The following is a 21723-nucleotide window of genomic DNA, read 5'->3' on the forward strand; positions in this document are numbered from 1 at the left end:
CCCTTCTCGCACTCTCACACTGCCCTTCTCGCACTCTCACACTGCCCTTCTCGCACTCTCATACTGCTCTTGCGCACTCACACAATGCTCTTCTCGCACTCAAACACTGCACTTCTCGCACTCTCACACTGCTCTCCGTGCACTCTCACACTGCTCTCCGTGCACTCTCACACTGCTCCTCCGTGCACTCCTCACACTGCCCTTCTCTCACTCTCACACTGCCCTTCTCGCACTCTCATACTGCTCCTCTCGCACTCTCACACTGCTCTCCCGTGCACTCTCACACTGCCCTTCTCGCACTCTCACACTGCCCATCTCGCACTCTCACACTGCCCTTCTCGCACTCTCACACTTCCGTTCTCGTACTCTCACACTTCCGTTCTCGCACTTTCACACTGCCCTGCTCGCAATCTCACACTGCCCTTCTCGCTCTCTCACAATGCCCTTCTCGCTCTCTCACAATGCCCTTCTCGCACTCTCACACTGCCCTTCTCGCACTCTCACACTGCCCTTCTCGCACTCACACAATGCTCTTCTCACGTTCTCACACAGTTCTTCTCGCGCTCTCACACTGCCCTTCTCGCGCTCTCACACTGCCCCTTCTCGCGCTCACACACTGCCCTTCTCGCACTCACACACTGCCCTTCTCGCACTCTCACACTGCCCTTCTCGCACTCTCACACTGCTCTTCTCGCACTCTCACACTGCTCTTCTCGCACTCTCACGTTGCTCTTCTCGCACTCTCACGTTGCTCTTCTCGCACTCTCACGTTGCTCTTCTCGCACTCTCACACTGCTCTCCGTGCATTCTCACACTGCTATTTTCGCACTCTCACACTGCCCTTCTCGCTCTCTCACACTGCCCTTCTCGCTCTCTCACACTGCCCTTCTCGCTCTCTCACACTGCCCTTCTCGCTCTCTCAGACTGCCCTTCTCGCACTCTCACACTACTCTTCTCGTACTCACACACAGCTCTTCGTGCACTCTCACACTGCTCTGCTCGCACTCCTACACTGCCCTTTTCGCACTCTCACTCTGCCCTTCTCGCTCTCTCGCCCTGCCCTTCTCGCACTCTCACACTGCCCTTTTCGCAATCTCACACTGCCTCTCTCGCACTCTCACACTGCCCTTCTCGGTCTCACACTGCTCTTGTCGCTCTCACACCCTGCCCTTCTCGCACTCTCACACTGCCCTTCTCCCACTGCTCTTCGTGCACTCTCACGCTGCCCTTCTCGCACTCTCACACTGCTCTTCGCGCACTCTCACACTGCTCTTTGCGCACTCACACAATGCTCTTCTCGCACTCAAACACTGCACTTCTCGCACTCTCACACTGCTCTCCGTGCACTCTCACACTGCCCTTCTCGCTCTCTCACACTGCCCTTCTCGCTCTCTCACACTGCCCTTCTCGCACTCTCACATTGCTCTTCTCGCACTCTCACACTGCTCTTCTCGCACTCACACACTGTCCTTCTCGCACTCTCACACTGCTCTTCGCGCACTCACACACTGCCCTTCTCGCACTCACACACTGCCTTCTCGCACTCTCACACTGCACTTCTCACACTCTCACACTGCCCTTCTCACACTGCCCTTCTCGCACTCTCACACTGCTCTTCTCGCACTCTCACACTGCTCTTCTCGCACTCTCACACTGCACTTCTCACACTCTCACACTGCCCTTCTCGCACTCTCACACTGCTCTTCACACACTCTCACGCTGACCTTCTCACACTCACACACTGCTCTCCGTGCACTCACACACTGCTCTTCTCGCACTCTCACACTGCCCTTCTCGCACTCTCACTTTGCTCCCGGCACACTCACACACTGCCCTTCTCTCACTCTCACACTGCCCTTCTCTCACTCTCACACTGCCCTTCTCGCACTCTCACACTGCCCTTCTCGCACTCTCACACTGCTCTCCTCGCACTCTCACACTGCTCTCCGTGCACTCTCACACTGCCCTTCTCGCACTCTCACACTGCCCTTCTCGCACTCTCACACTGCCCTTCTCGCACTCTCACACTGCCCTTCTCGCACTCTCACACTGCCCTTCTCGCACTCTCACACTGCTCTTCTCGCACTCACACACTGCTCTTTTCGCAGTCTCACACTGACCTTCTAGCACTCTCACACTGCTCTCCATGCACTCTCACGCTGCTCACCGCGCACTCTCACACTGCCCTTCTCGCACACTCACACTGCCCTTCTCGCACTGCTCTTCGTGCACTCTCACGCTGCCCTTCTCGCACTCTCACACTGCTTTTCTCGCACTCTCACACTGCTCTTTGCGCACTCACACAATGCTCTTCTCGCACTCAAACACTGCACTTCTCTCACTCTCACACTGCTCTCCATGCACTCTCACACTGCTATTTTCGCACTCTCACACTGCCCTTCTCACTCTCTCACACTGCCCTTCTCGCTCTCTCACACTGCCCTTCTCGCACTCTCACACTTCACTTCTCGCTCGTACCCTGCCCTTCTCGCACTCTCACACTGCCCTTCTCCCACTGCTCTTCGTGCACTCTCACGCTGCCCTTCTTGCACTCTCACACTGCTCTTCGCGCACTCTCACACTGCTCTTTGCGCACTCTCACACTGCTCTTTGCGCACTCACACAATGCTCTTCTCGCACTCAAACACTGCACTTCTCGCACTCTCACACTGTTCTCCGTGCACTCTCACACTGCTATTTTCGCTCTCTCACATTGCCCTTCTCGCACTCTCACATTGCCCTTCTCGCACTCACACACAGCTCTTCTCGCACTCACACACTGTCCTTCTCACACTCTCACACTGCTCTCCATGCACTCCCACACTGCTCTGAGTGCACTCACACACTGGCCTTCTCGCTCTCTCACACTGCCCTTCTCGCACTCTCACACTGCCCTTCTCATACTGCCCTTCTCGCACTCTCACTCTGCTCTTCATACACTTTCACACTGCCCTTCTCGCACTCTCACACTGCCCTTCTCGCACTCTCACACTGCCCTTCTCGCACTCTCATACTGCTCTTTGCGCACTCACACAATGCTCTTCTCGCACTCAAACACTGCACTTCTTGCACTCTCACACTGCTCTCCGTGCACTCTCACACTGCTCTCCGTGCACTCTCACACTGCTCTCCGTGCACTCTCACACTGCCCTTCTCTCACTCTCACACTGCCCTTCTCGCACTCTCATACTGCTCCTCTCGCACTCTCACACTGCTCTCCGTGCACTCTCACACTGCCCTTCTCGCACTCTCACACTGCCCTTCTCGCACTCTCACACTGCCCTTCTCGCACTCTCACACTTCCGTTCTCGTACTCTCACACTTCCGTTCTCGCACTTTCACACTGCCCTGCTCGCAATCTCACACTGCCCTTCTCGCTCTCTCACAATGCCCTTCTCGCTCTCTCACAATGCCCTTCTCGCACTCTCACACTGCCCTTCTCGCACTCTCACACTGCCCTTCTCGCACTCACACACTGCTCTTCTCGCAGTCTCACACTGACCTTCTAGCACTCTCACACTGCTCTCCACGCACTCTCACGTTGCTCACCGCGCACTCTCACACTGCCCTTCTAGCACACTCACACTGCCCTTCTCACACTGCTCTTCGTGCACTCTCACGCTGCCCTTCTTGCACTCTCAAACTGCTTTTCTCGCACTCTCACACTGCTCTTTGCGCACTTACAAAATGCTCTTCTCGCACTCAAACACTGCACTTCTCGCACTCAAACACTGCACTTCTCGCACTCTCACACTGCTCTCCGTGCACTCTCACACTGCTATTTTCGCACTCTCACACTGCCCTTCTCGCTCTTTCACACTGCCCTTCTCGCTCTCTCACACTGCCCTTCTCGCACTCTCACACTACTCTTCTCGTACTCACACACAGCTCTTCGTGCACTCTCACACTGCTCTGCTCGCACTCCTACACAGCCCTTTTCGCACTCTCACACTGCCCTTCTCACACTCTCACACTGCCCTTCTTGCACTCTCACTCTGCCCTTCTCGCTCTCTCGCCCTGCCCTTCTCGCACTCTCACACTGCCCTTTTCGCAATCTCACACTGCCTCTCTCGCACTCTCACACTGCCCTTCTCGCTCTCACACTGCTCTTGTCGCTCTCACACAATGGTCTTCTCGCACTCACACAATGCTCTTCTCACGTTCTCACACAGTTCTTCTCGCGCTCTCACACTGCCCTTCTCGCGCTCTCACACTGCCCTTTTCGCGCTCTCACACTGCCCTTCTCGCGCTCTCACACTGCCCTTCTCGCACTCTCACACTGCCCTTCTCGCACTCTCACACTGCCCTTCTCGCACTCTCACGTTGCTCTTCTCGCACTCTCACGTTGCTCTTCTCGCACTCTCACGTTGCTCTTCTCGCACTCTCACGTTGCTCTTCTCGCACTCTCACGTTGCTCTTCTCGCACTCTCACACTGCTCTTCTCGCACTCTCACACTGCTCTTCTCGCACTCACACACAGCTCTTTTTGCACACTCACACTTCCCTTCTCGCAATCTCACAGTGCCCTTCTCGCACTCTCACTCTTCACTTCTCACTCTCACACTGCCCTTCTCGCACTCTCACACTGCCCTTCTCCCACTGCTCTTCGTGCACTCTCACACTGCCCTTCTCGCACTCTCACGCTGCCCTTCTTGCACTCTCACGCTGCCCCTCTCGCACTCTCACACTGCTCTTCTCGCACTCTCACACTGCTCTTCTCGCACTCTCACACTGCTCTTTGCGCACTCACACAATGCTCTTTGCGCACTCACACAATGCTCTTCTCGCACTCAAACACTGCACTTCTCGCACTCTCACACTGCCCTTCTCGCACTCTCAAACTGCCCTTCTCGCACTCTCACACTGCCCTTCTCGCACTCTCACACTGCCCTTCTCGCACTCTCACACTGCCCTTCTCGTACTCTCACACTGCCCTTCTCGCACTCTCGCGTTGCTCTTCTCGCACTCTCGCGTTGCTCTTCTCGCACTCTCGCGTTGCTCTTCTCGCACTCTCGCGTTGCTCTTCTCGCACTCTCACGTTGCTCTTCTCGCACTCTCACATTGCTCTTCTCGCACTCTCACGTTGCTCTTTGCGCACTCACACAATGCTCTTCTCGCACTCAAACACTGCACTTCTCGCACTCTCACACTGCTCTCCGTGCATTCTCACACTGCTATTTTCGCACTCTCACACTGCCCTTCTCGCTCTCTCACACTGCCCTTCTCGCTCTCTCACACTGCCCTTCTCGCTCTCTCAGACTGCCCTTCTCGCACTCTCACACTTCCGTTCTCGCACTCTCACACTTCCGTTCTCGCACTCTCACACTTCCGTTCTCGCACTTTCACACTGCTGTTCTCGCACTCTCACACTGCCCTTCTCGCACTCTCACACTGACCTTCTAGCACTCTCACGCTGCTCACCGCGCACTGTCACACTGCCCTTCTCGCACACTCACACTGCCCTTCTCGCACTGCTCTTCGTGCACTCTCACGCTGCCCTTCTTGCACTCTCACACTGCTTTTCTCGCACTCTCACACTGCTCTTTGCGAACTCACACAATGCTCTTCTCGCACTCAAACACTGCACTTCTCGCACTCTCACACTGCTCTCCGTGCATTCTCACACTGCTATTTCGCACTCTCACACTGCTATTTCACTCTCTCACACTGCCCTTCTTGCTCTCTCACACTGCCCTTCTCGCACTCTCACACTACTCTTCTCGTACTCACACACAGCTCTTCGTGCACTCTCACAATGCTCTGCTCGCACTCCTACACTGCCCTTTTCGCACTCTCACACTGCCCTTCTCGCACTCTCACACTGCCCTTCTCGCACTCTCACTCTGCCCTTCTCGCTCTCTCGCCCTGCCCTTCTCGCACTCTCACACTGCCCTTTTCGCAATCTCACACTGCCTCTCTTGAACTCTCACACTGCCCTTCTCGCACTCACACATTGCTCTTCTCGCATTCTCACACTGCCCTTCTCACACTCTCACACTGCTCTTCTCGCACTCACACATTGCTCTTCTCGCATTCTCACACTGCCCTTCTCACACTCTCACACTACTGTTCTCGCACTCACACATTGCTCTTCACGCACTCTCACACTGCCCCTCTCGCACTCACACAAAGCTCTTCGCTCACTCTCACACTGCTTTTCACGCACACTCACACAGTCCTCCGTGCACTGTCACACAATCCTCCGTGCTCTCTCACACAGTCCTCCGTGCACTCTCACACAGTCCTCCGTGCACTCTCACACTGCCCTCCGTGCACTCTCACACTGCCCTCCGTGCACTCTCACACTGCCCTCCGTGCACTCTCACACTGCCCTCCGTGCACTCTCACACTGCCCTCCGTGCACTCTCACACTTCCCTCCGTGCACTCTCACACTGCCCTCCGTGCACTCTCACACTGCCCTCCGTGCACTCTCACACTGCCCTTCTCGCACTCACACACTGCCCTTCTCGCACTCTCACAATGCTCTCCACGCACTCACACAATTGTATTCGCACACTCTGACACTGCTCTTCTCGCACTCACACACTGCTCTCCGTGCACTCACACTGCCCTTCTCGCACTCTCGCACTGCCATTCTCGCACTCTCACACTGCCCTTCTCACACTCTCACACTGCCATTCTCGCACTCACACTGCTCTTCTCGCTCACTTACACTGCTCTTCTCGCACTCTCACACTGCCCTTCTCGCACTCACACACTGCTCTTCACGCACTCTCACACAGCTCTTCGCGCACTCTCACACTGCTCTTCGCGCACTCACACACTGCCCTTCTCGGACTCACACACTGCCCTTCTCGGACTCACACACTGCCCTTCTCGGACTCACACACTGCCCTTCTCGGACTCACACACTGCCCTTCTCGGAATCACACACTGCCCTTCTCGGACTCACACTCAGCCCTTCTCGCACTCACACACTGCTCTCCGTGCACTCTCACACTGCCCTTCTCTCACTCTTGCACTGCCATTCTCACACTCTCACACTGCCCTTCTGACACTCTCACACTGCCCTTCTCGCCCTCTCACACTGCCCTTCTCGCCCACTCACACTGTCCTTCTCGCCCTCTCACACTGCCCTTCTCGCACTCTCACACTAACCTTCTCGCACTCTCACACTGCTCTTCTCGCTCTCACAGACTGCTCTCCGTGCACTCTCACACTGCCCTTCTCGCACTCTCACACTGCCCTTCTCGCACTCGCACACTGCCCCTCTCGCACTCTCACACTGCCATTCTCGCACTCTCACACTGCCCTTCTCGTACTCTCACACTGCCCTTCTCGCACTCTCGCGTTGCTCTTCTCGCACTCTCGCGTTGCTCTTCTCGCACTCTCACACTGCCCTTCTCGCTCTCTCACACTGCCCTTCTCGCACTCTCACATTGCTCTTCTCGCACTCACACACAGCTCTTCTCGCACTCACACACTGTCCTTCTCACACTATCACACTGCTCTCCATGCACTCTCACACTGCTCTGAGTGCACTCACACACTGGCCTTCTCGCACTCTCACACTGCCCTTCTCGCAATCTCACACTGCCCTTCTCATACTGCCCTTCTCGCACTCTCACTCTGCTCTTCATACACTCTCACACTGCCCTTCTCGCACTCTCACACTGCCCTTCTCACACTCTCACACTGCCCTTCTCGCACTCTCACACTGCCCTTCTCGCACTCTCACACTGCCCTTCTCGCACTCTCACACTGCTCTTTGCGCACTCACACAATGCTCTTCTCGCACTGAAACACTGCACTTCTCGCACTCTCACACTGCTCTCCGTGCACTCTCACACTGCTCTCGTGCACTCTCACACTGCCCTTCTCTCACTCTCACACTGCCCTTCTCGCACTCTCACACTGCCCTTCTCGCACTCTCACACTGCTCCTCTCGCACTCTCACACTGCTCTCCGTGCACTCTCACACTGCTATTCTCGCACTCTCACACTGCCCTTCTCGCACTCTCACACTGCCCTTCTCGCACTCTCACACTGCCCTTCTCGCACTCTCACACTGCCCTTCTCGCACTCTCACACTGCCCTTCTCGCACTCACACACTGCTCTTTTCGCAGTCTCACACTGACCTTCTAGCACTCTCACACTGCTCTCCATGCACTCTCACGCTGCTCACCGCGCACTCTCACACTGCCCTTCTCGCACACTCACACTGCCCTTCTCACACTGCTCTTCGTGCACTCTCACGCTGCCCTTCTCGCACTCTCACACTGCTTTTCTCGCACTCTCACACTGCTCTTTGCGCACTCACACAATGCTCTTCTCGCACTCAAACACTGCACTTCTCTCACTCTCACACTGCTCTCCATGCACTCTCACACTGCTATTTTCGCACTCTCACACTGCCCTTCTCGCTCTCTCACACTGCCCTTCTCGCTCTCTCACACTGCCCTTCTCGCACTCTCACACTTCACTTCTCGCTCGTACCCTGCCCTTCTCGCACTCTCACACTGCCCTTCTCCCACTGCTCTTCGTGCACTCTCACGCTGCCCTTCTTGCACTCTCACACTGCTCTTCGCGCACTCTCACACTGCTCTTTGCGCACTCTCACACTGCTCTTTGCGCACTCACACAATGCTCTTCTCGCACTCAAACACTGCACTTCTCGCACTCTCACACTGTTCTCCGTGCACTCTCACACTGCTATTTTCGCTCTCTCACAATGCCCTTCTCGCACTCTCACATTGCCCTTCTCGCACTCACACACAGCTCTTCTCGCACTCACACACTGTCCTTCTCACACTCTCACACTGCTCTCCATGCACTCCCACACTGCTCTGAGTGCACTCACACACTGGCCTTCTCGCTCTCTCACACTGCCCTTCTCGCAATCTCACACTGCCCTTCTCATACTGCCCTTCTCGCACTCTCACTCTGCTCTTCATACACTTTCACACTGCCCTTCTCGCACTCTCACACTGCCCTTCTCGCACTCTCACACTGCCCTTCTCGCACTCTCATACTGCTCTTTGCGCACTCACACAATGCTCTTCTCGCACTCAAACACTGCACTTCTCGCACTCTCACACTGCTCTCCGTGCACTCTCACACTGCTCTCCGTGCACTCTCACACTGCTCTCCGTGCACTCTCACACTGCCCTTCTCTCACTCTCACACTGCCCTTCTCGCACTCTCATACTGCTCCTCTCGCACTCTCACACTGCTCTCCGTGCACTCTCACACTGCCCTTCTCGCACTCTCACACTGCCCATCTCGCACTCTCACACTGCCCTTCTCGCACTCTCACACTTCCGTTCTCGTACTCTCACACTTCCGTTCTCGCACTTTCACACTGCCCTGCTCGCAATCTCACACTGCCCTTCTCGCTCTCTCACAATGCCCTTCTCGCTCTCTCACAATGCCCTTCTCGCACTCTCACACTGCCCTTCTCGCACTCTCACACTGCCCTTCTCGCACTCACACAATGCTCTTCTCACGTTCTCACACAGTTCTTCTCGCGCTCTCACACTGCCCTTCTCGCGCTCTCACACTGCCCTTCTCGCGCTCTCTCACTGCCCTTCTCGCGCTCTCACACTGCCCTTCTCGCACTCTCACACTGCCCTTCTCGCACTCTCACACTGCCCTTCTCGCACTCTCACACTGCCCTTCTCGCACTCCCACACTGCCCTTCTCGCACTCTCACGTTGCTCTTCTCGCACTCTCACGTTGCTCTTCTCGCACTCTCACGTTGCTCTTCTCGCACTCTCACGTTGCTCTTCTCGCACTCTCACGTTGCTCTTCTCGCACTCTCACACTGCTCTTCTCGCACTCTCACACTGCTCTTCTCGCACTCTCACACTGCTCTTCTCGCACTCACACACAGCTCTTTTTGCACACTCACACTTCCCTTCTCGCAATCTCACAGTGCCCTTCTCGCACTCTCACTCTTCACTTCTCACTCTCACACTGCCCTTCTCGCACTCTCACACTGCCCTTCTCCCACTGCTCTTCGTGCACTCTCACACTGCCCTTCTCGCACTCTCACGCTGCCCTTCTTGCACTCTCACGCTGCCCCTCTCGCACTCTCACACTGCTCTTCTCGCACTCTCACACTGCTCTTCTCGCACTCTCGCACTGCTCTTTGCGCACTCACACAATGCTCTTTGCGCACTCACACAATGCTCTTCTCGCACTCAAACACTGCACTTCTCGCACTCTCACACTGCCCTTCTCGCACTCTCAAACTGCCCTTCTCGCACTCTCACACTGCCCTTCTCGCACTCTCACACTGCCCTTCTCGCACTCTCACACTGCCCTTCTCGTACTCTCACACTGCCCTTCTCGCACTCTCGCGTTGCTCTTCTCGCACTCTCGCGTTGCTCTTCTCGCACTCTCGCGTTGCTCTTCTCGCACTCTCACGTTGCTCTTCTCGCACTCTCACATTGCTCTTCTCGCACTCTCACGTTGCTCTTTGCGCACTCACACAATGCTCTTCTCGCACTCAAACACTGCACTTCTCGCACTCTCACACTGCTCTCCGTGCATTCTCACACTGCTATTTTCGCACTCTCACACTGCCCTTCTCGCTCTCTCACACTGCCCTTCTCGCTCTCTCACACTGCCCTTCTCGCTCTCTCAGACTGCCCTTCTCGCACTCTCACACTACTCTTCTCGTACTCACACACAGCTCTTCGTGCACTCTCACACTGCTCTGCTCGCACTCCTACACTGCCCTTTTCGCACTCTCACTCTGCCCTTCTCGCTCTCTCGCCCTGCCCTTCTCGCACTCTCACACTGCCCTTTTCGCAATCTCACACTGCCTCTCTCGCACTCTCACACTGCCCTTCTCGCTCTCACACTGCTCTTGTCGCTCTCACACCCTGCCCTTCTCGCACTCTCACACTGCCCTTCTCCCACTGCTCTTCGTGCACTCTCACGCTGCCCTTCTCGCACTCTCACACTGCTCTTCGCGCACTCTCACACTGCTCTTTGCGCACTCACACAATGCTCTTCTCGCACTCAAACACTGCACTTCTCGCACTCTCACACTGCTCTCCGTGCACTCTCACACTGCCCTTCTCGCTCTCTCACACTGCCCTTCTCGCACTCTCACATTGCTCTTCTCGCACTCACACACAGCTCTTCTCGCACTCACACACTGTCCTTCTCACACTCTCACACTGCTCTCCATGCACTCTCACACTGCTCTGAGTGCACTCACACACTGGCCTTCTCGCACTCTCACACTGCCCTTCTCGCAATCTCACACTGCCCTTCTCATACTGCCCTTCTCGCACTCTCACTCTGCTCTTCATACACTCTCACACTGCCCTTCTCGCACTCTCACACTGCCCTTCTCACACTCTCACACTGCCCTTCTCGCACTCTCACACTGCCCTTCTCGCACTCTCACACTGCCCTTCTCGCACTCTCACACTGCTCTTTGCGCACTCACACAATGCTCTTCTCGCACTGAAACACTGCACTTCTCGCACTCTCACACTGCTCTCCGTGCACTCTCACACTGCTCTCGTGCACTCTCACACTGCCCTTCTCTCACTCTCACACTGCCCTTCTCGCACTCTCACACTGCCCTTCTCGCACTCTCACACTGCTCCTCTCGCACTCTCACCCTGCTCTCCGTGCACTCTCACACTGCTATTCTCGCACTCTCACACTGCCCTTCTCGCACTCTCACACTGCCCTTCTCGCACTCTCACACTGCCCTTCTCGCACTCTCACACTGCCCTTCTCGCACTCTCACACTGCCCTTCTCGCACTCACACACTGCTCTTTTCGCAGTCTCACACTGACCTTCTAGCACTCTCACACTGCTCTCCATGCACTCTCACGCTGCTCACCGCGCACTCTCACACTGCCCTTCTCGCACACTCACACTGCCCTTCTCGCACTGCTCTTCGTGCACTCTCACGCTGCCCTTCTCGCACTCTCACACTGCTTTTCTCGCACTCTCACACTGCTCTTTGCGCACTCACACAATGCTCTTCTCGCACTCAAACACTGCACTTCTCTCACTCTCACACTGCTCTCCATGCACTCTCACACTGCTATTTTCGCACTCTCACACTGCCCTTCTCGCTCTCTCACACTGCCCTTCTCGCTCTCTCACACTGCCCTTCTCGCACTCTCACACTTCACTTCTCGCTCGTACCCTGCCCTTCTCGCACTTTCACACTGCCCTTCTCCCACTGCTCTTCGTGCACTCTCACGCTGCCCTTCTTGCACTCTCACACTGCTCTTCGCGCACTCTCACACTGCTCTTTGCGCACTCTCACACTGCTCTTTGCGCACTCACACAATGCTCTTCTCGCACTCAAACACTGCACTTCTCGCACTCTCACACTGTTCTCCGTGCACTCTCACACTATTTTCGCTCTCTCACATTGCCCTTCTCGCACTCTCACATTGCCCTTCTCGCACTCACACACAGCTCTTCTCGCACTCACACACTGTCCTTCTCACACTCTCACACTGCTCTCCATGCACTCCCACACTGCTCTGAGTGCACTCACACACTGGCCTTCTCGCTCTCTCACACTGCCCTTCTCGCAATCTCACACTGCCCTTCTCATACTGCCCTTCTCGCACTCTCACTCTGCTCTTCATACACTTTCACACTGCCCTTCTCGCACTCTCACACTGCCCTTCTCGCACTCTCACACTGCCCTTCTCGCACTCTCACACTGCCCTTCTCGCACTCTCACACTGCCCTTCTCGCACTCTCATACTGCTCTTTGCGCACTCACACAATGCTCTTCTCGCACTCAAACACTGCACTTCTCGCACTCTCACACTGCTCTCCGTGCACTCTCACACTGCTCTCCGTGCACTCTCACACTGCTCTCCGTGCACTCTCACACTGCCCTTCTCTCACTCTCACACTGCCCTTCTCGCACTCTCATACTGCTCCTCTCGCACTGCTCTCCGTGCACTCTCACACTGCCCTTCTCGCACTCTCACACTGCCCTTCTCGCACTCTCACACTGCCCTTCTCGCACTCTCACACTTCCGTTCTCGTACTCTCACACTTCCGTTCTCGCACTTTCACACTGCCCTGCTCGCAATCTCACACTGCCCTTCTCGCTCTCTCACAATGCCCTTCTCGCTCTCTCACAATGCCCTTCTCGCACTCTCACACTGCCCTTCTCGCACTCTCACACTGCCCTTCTCGCACTCACACACTGCTCTTCTCGCAGTCTCACACTGACCTTCTAGCACTCTCACACTGCTCTCCACGCACTCTCACGTTGCTCACCGCGCACTCTCACACTGCCCTTCTTGCACACTCACACTGCCCTTCTCACACTGCTCTTCGTGCACTCTCACGCTGCCCTTCTTGCACTCTCAAACTGCTTTTCTCGCACTCTCACACTGCTCTTTGCGCACTTACAAAATGCTCTTCTCGCACTCAAACACTGCACTTCTCGCACTCAAACACTGCACTTCTCGCACTCTCACACTGCTCTCCGTGCACTCTCACACTGCTATTTTCGCACTCTCACACTGCCCTTCTCGCTCTTTCACACTGCCCTTCTCGCTCTCTCACACTGCCCTTCTCGCACTCTCACACTACTCTTCTCGTATTCACACACAGCTCTTCGTGCACTCTCACACTGCTCTGCTCGCACTCCTACACAGCCCTTTTCGCACTCTCACACTTGCCCTTCTCACACTCTCACACTGCCCTTCTTGCACTCTCACTCTGCCCTTCTCGCTCTCTCGCCCTGCCCTTCTCGCACTCTCACACTGCCCTTTTCGCAATCTCACACTGCCTCTCTCGCACTCTCACACTGCCCTTCTCGCTCTCACACTGCTCTTGTCGCTCTCACACAATGGTCTTCTCGCACTCACACAATGCTCTTCTCACGTTCTCACACAGTTCTTCTCGCGCTCACACACTGCCCTTCTCGCGCTCTCACACTGCCCTTCTCGCGCTCTCACACTGCCCTTCTCGCGCTCTCACACTGCCCTTCTCGCGCTCTCACACTGCCCTTCTCGCACTCTCACACTGCCCTTCTCGCACTCTCACACTAACCTTCTCGCACTCTCACGTTGCTCTTCTCGCACTCTCACGTTGCTCTTCTCGCACTCTCACGTTGCTCTTCTCGCACTCTCACGTTGCTCTTCTCGCACTCTCACGTTGCTCTTCTCGCACTCTCACACTGCTCTTCTCGCACTCTCACACTGCTCTTCTCGCACTCTCACACTGCTCTTCTCGCACTCACACACAGCTCTTTTTGCACACTCACACTTCCCTTCTCGCAATCTCACAGTGCCCTTCTCGCACTCTCACTCTTCACTTCTCACTCTCACACTGCCCTTCTCGCACTCTCACACTGCCCTTCTCCCACTGCTCTTCGTGCACTCTCACACTGCCCTTCTCGCACTCTCACGCTGCCCTTCTTGCACTCTCACGCTGCCCCCTCTCGCACTCTCACACTGCTCTTCTCGCACTCTCACACTGCTCTTCTCGCACTCTCACACTGCTCTTTGCGCACTCACACAATGCTCTTTGCGCACTCACACAATGCTCTTCTCGCACTCAAACACTGCACTTCTCGCACTCTCACACTGCCCTTCTCGCACTCTCAAACTGCCCTTCTCGCACTCTCACACTGCTCTTCTCGCACTCTCACACTGCCCTTCTCGCACTCTCACGTTACTCTTTGCGCACTCACACAATGCTCTTCTCGCACTCAAACACTGCTCTCCGTGCACTCTTACACTGCTCTCCGTGCACTCTCACACTGCCCTTCTCGCACTCTCACACTGCCCTTCTCGCACTCTCACACTACTCTCCGTGCACTCACACTGCTATTCTCGCACTCTCACACTGCCCTTCTCACACTCTCACACTTCCCATCTCGCACTCTCACACTGCCCATCTCGCACTCTCACACTGCCCGTCTCGCACTGTCACACTGCCCATCTCGCACTCTCACACTTCCCTTCTCGCACTCTCACACTGCACTTCTCGCACTCACACAGCTCTCCGCGCTCTCACACTGCTCTCCGTGCACTCTCACACTGCTTTTCGCGCTCTCTCACATTGCTCTCCGCGCACTCTCTCACTGTCCTCCGCGCACTCTCTCACTGCTCTCCGCGCATTCTGACACTGCTCTCGCGCACTCTGGCACTGCTCTCCATGCACTCACACACTGCCCTTCTCGAACGCTCACACTTCCCATCTCGCACTCTCACACTGCCTGTCTCGCACTCTCACACTGCCCGTCTCGCACTCTCACACTGCCCGTCTCGCACTCTCGCACTGCCCGTCTCGCGTTCTCACACTGCCCTTCTCGCACTCTCACACTGCTCTCCACGCTCTCTCACACTGCTCTCCGTGCACTCTCACACAGCTCTTCGCGCTCTCTCACATTGCTCTCCGTGCACTCTCTCACTGTCCTCCGCGCACTCTCTCACTGCTCTCCGCGCATTCTGACACTGCTCTCGCGCACTCTGGCACTGCTCTCCATGCACTCACACACTGCCCTTCTCGAACGCTCACACTTCCCATCTCGCACTCTCACACTGCCCGTCTCGCACTCTCACACTGCCCGTCTCGCACTCTCACACTGCCCGTCTCGCACTCTCACACTGCCCGTCTCGCACTCTCACACTGCCCGTCTCGCACTCTCACACTGCCCGTCTCGCACTCTCACACTGCCCGTCTCGCACTCTCACACTGCCCGTCTCGCACTCTCACACTGCCCGTCTCGCACTCTCACACTGCCCTTCTCGCACTCACACAGCTCTCCGCGCTCTCACACTGCTCTTCGTGCACTCGCACACTGCTCTTCGCGCTCTCTCACATTGCTCTCCGCGCACTCTCTCACTGTCCTCCGCGCACTCTCTCACTGCTCTCCGCGCATTCTGACACTGCTCTCGCGCACTCTGGCACTGCTCTCCATGCACTCACACACTGCCCTTCTCGCACTCTCACACTGCCCTCCCCGCACTCTCACACTGCCCTCCGCACACTCTCACACTGCCCGTCTCGCACTCTCACACTGCCCTTCTCGCACTCTCACACTGCCCTTCTCGCACTCTCACACTGCCCTTCTCGCACTCACACACTGCCCTTCTCGAACGTTCACACTTCCCATCTCGCACTCTCACACTGCCCGTCTCGCACTCTCACACTGCCCGTCTCGCACTCTCACACTGCCCGTCTCGCACTCTCACACTGCCCGTCTCGCACTCTCACACTGCCCGTCTCGCACTCTCACACTGCCCGTCTCGCACTGTCATACTGCCCGTCTCGCACTCTCACACTGCCCTTCTCGCACTCACACAGCTCTCCGCGCTCTCACACTGCTCTTCGTGCACTCTCACACTGCTCTCCACGCACTCTCACGCTGCTCACCGCGCACTCTCACACTGCCCTTCTCGCACACTCACACTGCCTTTCTCACACTGCTCTTCGTGCACTCTCACGCTGCCCTTCTTGCACTCTCACACTGCTTTTCTCGCACTCTCACACTGCTCTTTGCGCACTCACACAATGCTCTTCTCGCACTCAAACACGGCACTTCTCGCACTCTCACACTGCTCTCCGTGCACTCTCACACTGCTATTTTCGCACTCTCACACTGCCCTTCTCGCTCTCTCACACTGCCCTTCTCGCTCTCGCACACTGCCCTTCTCGCACTCTCACACTACTCTTCTCGTACTCACACACAGCTCTTCGTGCACTCTCACACTGCTCTGCTCGCACTCCTACACAGCCCGTTTTGCACTCTCACACTGCCCTTCTTGCACTCTCACTCTGCCCTTCTCGCTCTCTCGCCCTGCCCTTCTCGCTCTCTCGCCCTGCCCTTCTCGCACTCTCACACTGCCCTTTCCGCAATCTCACACTGCCTCTCTCGCACTCTCACACTGCCCTTCTCGCTCTCACACTGCTCTTGTCGCTCTCACACAATGGTCTCCTCGCACTCACACAATGCTCTTCTCACGTTCTCACACAGTTCTTCTCGCGCTCTCACACTGCCCTTCTCGCGCTCTCACACTGCCCTTCTCGCGCTCTCACACTGCCCTTCTCGCACTCTCACACTGCCCTTCTCGCACTCTCACACTGCCCTTCTCGCACTCTCACACTAACCTACTCGCACTCTCACGTTGCTCTTCTCGCACTCTCACACTGCTCTTCTCGCACTCTCACACTGCTCTTCTCGCACTCACACACAGCTCTTTTTGCACACTCTCACTTCCCTTCTCGCAATCTCACAGTGCCCTTCTCGCACTCTCACTCTTCACTTCTCACTCTCACACTGCCCTTCTCGCACTCTCACACTGCCCTTCTCCCACTGCTCTTCCTGCACTCTCACACTGCCCTTCTCGCACTCTCACGCTGCCCTTCTCGCACTCTCACGCTGCCCTTCTCGCACTCTCACACTGCTCTTCTCGCACTCTCACACTGCTCTTTGCGCACTCACACAATGCTCTTTGCGCACTCACACAATGCTCTTCTCGCACTCAAACACTGCACTTCTCGCACTCTCACACTGCTCTCCGTGCACTCTCACACTGCCCTTCTCGCTCTCTCACACTGCCCTTCTCGCACTCTCACACTGCTCTTCTCGCACTCTCACACTGCCCTTCTCGCACTCTCACATTGCTCTTTGCGCACTCACACAATGCTCTTCTCGCACTCAAACACTGCACTTCTTGCACTCTCACACTGCTCTCCGTGCACTCTCACACTGCTCTCCGAGCACTCTCACACTGCTCTCCGTGCACTCTCACACTGCTCTCCGTGCACTCTCACACTGCTCTCCGTGCACTCTCACACTGCTCTCCGTGCACTCTCACACTGCCCTTCTCGCACTCTCACTTTTCTCTCCGCACACTCTCACACTTCCCTTCTCGCACTCTCACACTGCCCTTCTCGCACTCACACAGCTCTCCGCGCTCTCACACTGCTCTCCGTGCACTCTCACACTGCTCTTCGCGCTCTCTCACATTGCTCTCCGCGCACTCTCTCACTGTCCTCCGCGCACTCTCTCACTGCTCTCCGCGCATTCTGACACTGCTCTCGCGCACTCTGGCACTGCTCTCCATGCACTCACACACTGCCCTTCTCGAACGCTCACACTTCCCATCTCGCACTCTCACACTGCCCGTCTCGCACTCTCACACTGCCCGTCTCGCACTCTCACACTGCCCGTCTCGCACTCTCACACTGCCCGTCTCGCACTCTCAGACTGCCCGTCTCGCACTCTCACACTGCCCGTCTCGCACTGTCACACTGCCCGTCTCGCACTCTCACACTGCCATTCTCGCACTCACACAGCTCTCCGCGCTCTCACACTGCTCTTCGTGCACTCTCACACTGCTCTTCTCGCACTCTCACTCTGCCCTTCTCGCTCTCTCGCCCTGCCCTTCTCGCACTCTCACACTGCCCTTTTCGCAATCTCACACTGCCTCTCTCGCACTCTCACACTGCCCTTCTCGCTCTCACACTGCTCTTGTCGCTCTCACACCCTGCCCTTCTCGCACTCTCACACTGCCCTTCTCCCACTGCTCTTCGTGCACTCTCACGCTGCCCTTCTCGCACTCTCACACTGCTCTTCGCGCACTCTCACACTGCTCTTTGCGCACTCACACACTGCACTTCTCGCACTCTCACACTGCTCTCCGTGCACTCTCACACTGCTATTTTCGCACTCTCACACTGCCCTTCTCGCTCTCTCACACTGCCCTTCTCGCTCTCTCACACTGCCCTTCTCGCACTCTCACATTGCTCTTCTCGCACTCACACACAGCTCTTCTCGCACTCACACACTGTCCTTCTCACACTCTCACACGGCTCTCCATGCACTCTCACACTGCTCTGAGTGCACTCACACACTGGCCTTCTCGCACTCTCACACTGCCCTTCTCGCAATCTCACACTGCCCTTCTCATACTGCCCTTCTCGCACTCTCACTCTGCTCTTCATACACTCTCACACTGCCCTTCTCGCACTCTCAGACTGCCCTTCTCGCACTCTCACACTGCCCTTCTCGCACTCTCACACTGCCCTTCTCGCACTCTCACACTGCCCTTCTCGCACTCTCACACTGCCCTTCTCGCACTCTCACACTGCTCTTTGCGCACTCACACAATGCTCTTCTCGCACTCTCACACTGCTCTCCGTGCACTCTCACACTGCTCTCGTGCACTCTCACACTGCCCTTCTCTCACTCTCACACTGCCCTTCTCGCACTCTCACACTGCCCTTCTCGCACTCTCACACTGCTCTCCGTGCACTCTCACACTGCTATTCTCGCACTCTCACACTGCTATTCTCGCACTCTCACACTGCCCTTCTCGCACTCTCACACTGCCCTTCTCGCACTCTCACACTGCCCTTCTCGCACTCTCACACTGCCCTTCTCGCACTCTCACACTGCCCTTCTCGCACTCTCACACTGCCCTTCTCGCACTCACACACTGCTCTTTTCGCAGTCTCACACTGACCTTCTAGCACTCTCACACTGCTCTCCATGCACTCTCACGCTGCTCACCGCGCACTCTCACACTGCCCTTCTCGCACACTCACACTGCCCTTCTCGCACTGCTCTTTGTGCACTCTCACGCTGCCCTTCTCGCACTCTCACACTGCTTTTCTCGCACTCTCACACTGCTCTTTGCGCACTCACACAATGCTCATTTCGCACTCTCACACTGCCCTTCTCGCTCTCTCGCACTGCCCTTCTCGCACTCTCACACTTCACTTCTCGCTCACACCCTGCCCTTCTCGCACTCTCACACTGCCCTTCTCCCACTGCTCTTCGTGCACTCTCACACTGCTCTTCCCGCAATCTCACACTGCTCTTCGCGCACTCTCACACTGCTCTTCGCGCACTCTCACACTGCTCTTCGCGCACTCTCACACTGCTCTTCGCGCACTCTCACAATGCTCTTTGCGCACTCTCACACTGCTCTTTGCGCACTCACACAATGCTCTTCTCGCACTCAAACACTGCACTTCTCGCACTCTCACACTGTTCTCCGTGCACTCTCACACTGCTATTTTCGCTCTCTCACATTGCCCTTCTCGCACTCTCACATTGCCCTTCTCGCACTCACACACAGCTCTTCTCGCACTCACACACTGTCCTTCTCACACTCTCACACTGCTCTCCATGCACTCCCACACTGCTCTGAGTGCACTCACACACTGGCCTTCTCGCACTCTCACACTGCCCTTCTCGCAATCTCACACTGCCCTTCTCATACTGCCCTTCTCGCACTCTCACTCTGCTCTTCATACACTTTCACACTGCCCTTCTCGCACTCTCACACTGCCCTTCTCGCACTCTCACACTGCCCTTCTCGCACTCTCACACAGTCCTTCTCGCACTCTCACACTGCCCTTTTCGCACTCTCATACTGCTCTTTGCGCACTCACACAATGCTCTTCTCGCACTCTCACACTGCACTTCTCGCACTCTCACACTGCTCTCCGTGCACTCTCACACTGCTCTCCGTGCACTCTCACACTGCCCTTCTCTCACTCTCACACTGCCCTTCTCGCACTCTCATACTGCTCCTCTCGCACGCTCACACTGCTCTCCGTGCACTCTCACACTGCCCTTCTCGCACTCTCACACTGCCCTTCTCGCACTCTCACACTGCCCTTCTCGCACTCTCACACTGCCCTTCTCGCACTCTCACACTTCCGTTCTCGTACTCTCACACTTCCGTTCTCGCACTTTCACACTGCCCTGCTCGCACTCTCACACTGCCCTTCTCGCACTCTCAAAATGCCCTTCTCGCTCTCTCACAATGCCCTTCTCGCACTCTCACACTGCCCTTCTCGCACTCTCACACTGCCCTTCTCGCACTCACACACTGCTCTTTGCGCACTCACACAATGCTCTTCTCGCACTCAAACGCTGCACTTCTCGCACTCTCACACTGCTCTCCGTGCACTCTCAAACTGCCCTTCTCGCACTCTCACACTGCTCTTCTCGCACTCTCACACTGCCCTTCTCGCACTCTCACATTGCTCTTTGCGCACTCACACAATGCTCTTCTCGCACTCAAACACTGCCCTTCTCGCACTCTCACACTGCCCTTCTCGCAGTCTCACACTACTCTCCGTGCACTCTCACACTGCTATTCTCGCACTCTCACACTGCCCTTCTCACACTCTCACACTTCCCATCTCGCACTCTCACACTGCCCATCTCGCACTCTTACACTGCCCGTCTCGCACTGTCACACTGCCCATCTCGCACTCTCACACTTCCCTTCTCGCACTCTCACACTGCCCTTCTCGCACTCACACAGCTCTCCGCGCTCTCACACTGCTCTCCATGCACTCTCACACTGCTCTTCGCGCTCTCTCACATTGCTCTCCGCGCACTCTCTCACTGTCCTCCGCGCACTCTCTCACTGCTCTCCGCGCATTCTGACACTGCTCTCGCGCACTCTGGCACTGCTGTCCATGCACTCACACACTGCCCTTCTCGAACGCTCACACTTCCCATCTCGCACTCTCACACTGCCCGTCTCGCACTCTCACACTGCCCGTCTCGCACTCTCACACTGCCCGTCTCGCACTCTCACACTGCCCGTCTCGCACTCTCACACTGCCCGTCTCGCACTCTCACACTGCCCGTCTCGCACTCTCACACTGCCCGTCTCGCGTTCTCACACTGCCCTTCTCGCACTCTCACACTGCTCTCCACGCTCTCTCACACTGCTCTCCGTGCACTCTCACACAGCTCTTCGCGCTCTC

The sequence above is a fragment of the Carcharodon carcharias genome, chromosome 8 (assembly GCF_017639515.1).
Source record: "Carcharodon carcharias isolate sCarCar2 chromosome 8, sCarCar2.pri, whole genome shotgun sequence".
In the NCBI taxonomy this organism is placed as follows: domain Eukaryota; kingdom Metazoa; phylum Chordata; class Chondrichthyes; order Lamniformes; family Lamnidae; genus Carcharodon; species Carcharodon carcharias.